Source organism: Propithecus coquereli, unplaced genomic scaffold (genome assembly GCF_000956105.1).
Source record: "Propithecus coquereli isolate 6110/MARCELLA unplaced genomic scaffold, Pcoq_1.0 Scaffold197, whole genome shotgun sequence".
In the NCBI taxonomy this organism is placed as follows: Eukaryota; Metazoa; Chordata; class Mammalia; order Primates; family Indriidae; genus Propithecus; species Propithecus coquereli.
The window spans coordinates 389,333-391,886 of NW_012144633.1; positions in this window are offsets into that span (position 1 = coordinate 389,333).

The following is a 2,554-nucleotide window of genomic DNA, read 5'->3' on the forward strand; positions in this document are numbered from 1 at the left end:
TTACAGAGTTCCTGAAGGCTTAACTATGAAAAGGCAAGAAAATAGGCAGTATGGTACATTTTAGGTGCTTTCCAAGGAGTCAATCTTGTTTAGGCAGCTATTCCTGCCACCAGGGACAGGAGTTAATTCTTGAAAAAAAATGCTAATTTTTGATGAGAACAGAGGCTGAATCCATATCTTGTTTATGCTTCTTAACAGAGCTGTTCATCAGAACATAAGGAAATTGTAACATTTCCCATTCACATTTTCGACGGTTTCTAAACCAAAACAAGTTCCACAAGGGCACTCTAGATGTTTATGTAATTAATAATAGCTCTTATGTTAAAAAGTACTGTAAAGTTATGTTAAAAAGTGTAGCTTTTCCACCATTTACGATTGATTAGCCTGACAGTGCTAGGGAATTTAAAGTTGTTCCTGTCTGATCAGTGTTACACTAATCAAAGAGAAGGGGAACTTGTGATGGAGAGATGTGTACGGTAAGTAGCTGAATTGTAACTTTTGGTCAAAATACTTGAAAACCTTTAACTCTAAAGGTTTGAAGTCAACAGGTACATTAAAAAGTGAATTTTAAGCCAAGCAGATTTCTAGTCATTTGTCAGCCATTGGCTATATAATCCTTAATACAGAAACCACTTAATGAATAATGTCTCTTGCAACAATGTAGTAAGTTACCCTTAGAAATTCTATAATGCCATAAAGAAAAGCCTCCCGAATGGTTTATTAGTGGTATAACACTTAAGCTTATTTCAAAGCTCTATACGTGTATATATCGATCTATTTAGAGAAGATATGCTTAGCAATTTTGAGATTCCCTGGCTGGAAGGTAGGTGCTTTGTATATTTGATATTAAATTGTTTCTCAGTGGAAAGTGCCATAAGTCACATCTCATCCCAAAGAAATGTCTAACAGAGAATCTAGGATCGTAACCCAAGAAAGCAGTGGTGTTTGCCCCCCGGTAACAGGGCTATACCTAGGATTCCACGCACGCGTCAGCTATAAATGATAAGGTTGCTCAGTGCAGCCTTTTCAGGCCAGACCCTCCTTAGGAAAGAGAGGGGGGTTGTGGTCAGGGGCATAGGAAGAAGCCACCTGGGCTACATACACCATCCACTATCCACTTCCTTTCCTCACAATTTACGATCCCAAGTTTGAGATGGGACTAAGGTTCGTAACACATTGACTGCCATACTAGGAAAAAAGAATTTTTCCCTGGGGCCACAGTGTTTTATGACAAAAATACAATAAAAACTTCGAAAACAAAATGATTTTTCCTAATTTACTAAAAAATTTGTTCTATTTTATTGTTTTTTGTGTGTTAGTCACATGTAACTTGAAAAATAGTTCATAAGGGTAAAGGTAAAGAGATGTGTGAGTTACATATGCTTCATGAGGGCCCCAGCTCAAAACTAGCACAACTCACATGGCAGTTAATGTGTTAACGGTAATATCTCCATATATTCCAAGTTCTTTTACTTTATTTCTGAGGTTTTTTGGGATCCCAGTATCCCTGATGTGTTTTTAGAACATAGCACACGTGACGTAACAGTCACTTGGCCCAATCCTTGTATTGAGCCTGGCAGTAACTGCCCTTGCGTAATCTCTTCCCCTTGAGTGTGGGTTAGACCTAATGACTGGCTTCTAATGAATAGAATACAGTAAATGGTATGTCTCACCCACGTTGAGGTTATAAAACACCGTGAGTTCTGCCCTGCTCACACTCTCAGGCTCTTCTTGCTTGCTTGTTCTGGTGAACCAAGCTGCCATGTTGTGAGATGCCTTAGAGAGGCCCACATGGCAAGGAACTCAGGGTGGTCTCCAGACAGTAGTCAGTGAGGAGCTGCAGCCCTCCGTCTAACAGCCTGCAAGGAACTGAATCCTGCCTACAACTAAAGTGAGCTTGAAAGCAAATTCACCCCCAGTTCAGTCAGAGAACCCCACTGAGCTGTGCCTGGATTCCTGACCCACAGAAGCTATGAAATCATAAATGTTTGTTATTTTAAGCCACTAAGTTTTGGGGTAATTTATTACATGCAATAGATAGCTAATATAGCTTCTATAGAGCAAATTACCTAACCTAGTTGTTTTAGATTCCTCATCTATAAAATGAGTATTACAGTGCCTGCCCTAGAGTTATTGTGAAGTACTTAAAGCAAACACAAAATATATTACTATTGTTACGGCATCTTTTTAATCTCATTAACTCTGCAGTAATGTATACAGAGGCATAAAGACAGCATTACTTAAGACATTTCTTCTGTTATGTAGATTCATGAAATTGCTTTTGATAGACTGGTGCCAACAGGAATTATGAATCTTTATTTGAAAGCTATTCCATAGTTTTTTCACAATTATCTAGTTAGATTGCAGACTTTACCACTTCTCAGTTTAGGATACCTTCTGAAAGTCATGGACGAGAACTGAAATAAACCTGCCTTAATACAGTGGTTCCCAAGTGTAGTCCAAGACTGCAGTATTAAGATGTGAATTGGGTTTAATAGAGTTCCCCCACAATATATGTCCACCTGGATCCTGTGAATGTGACTTACTTGGAAAC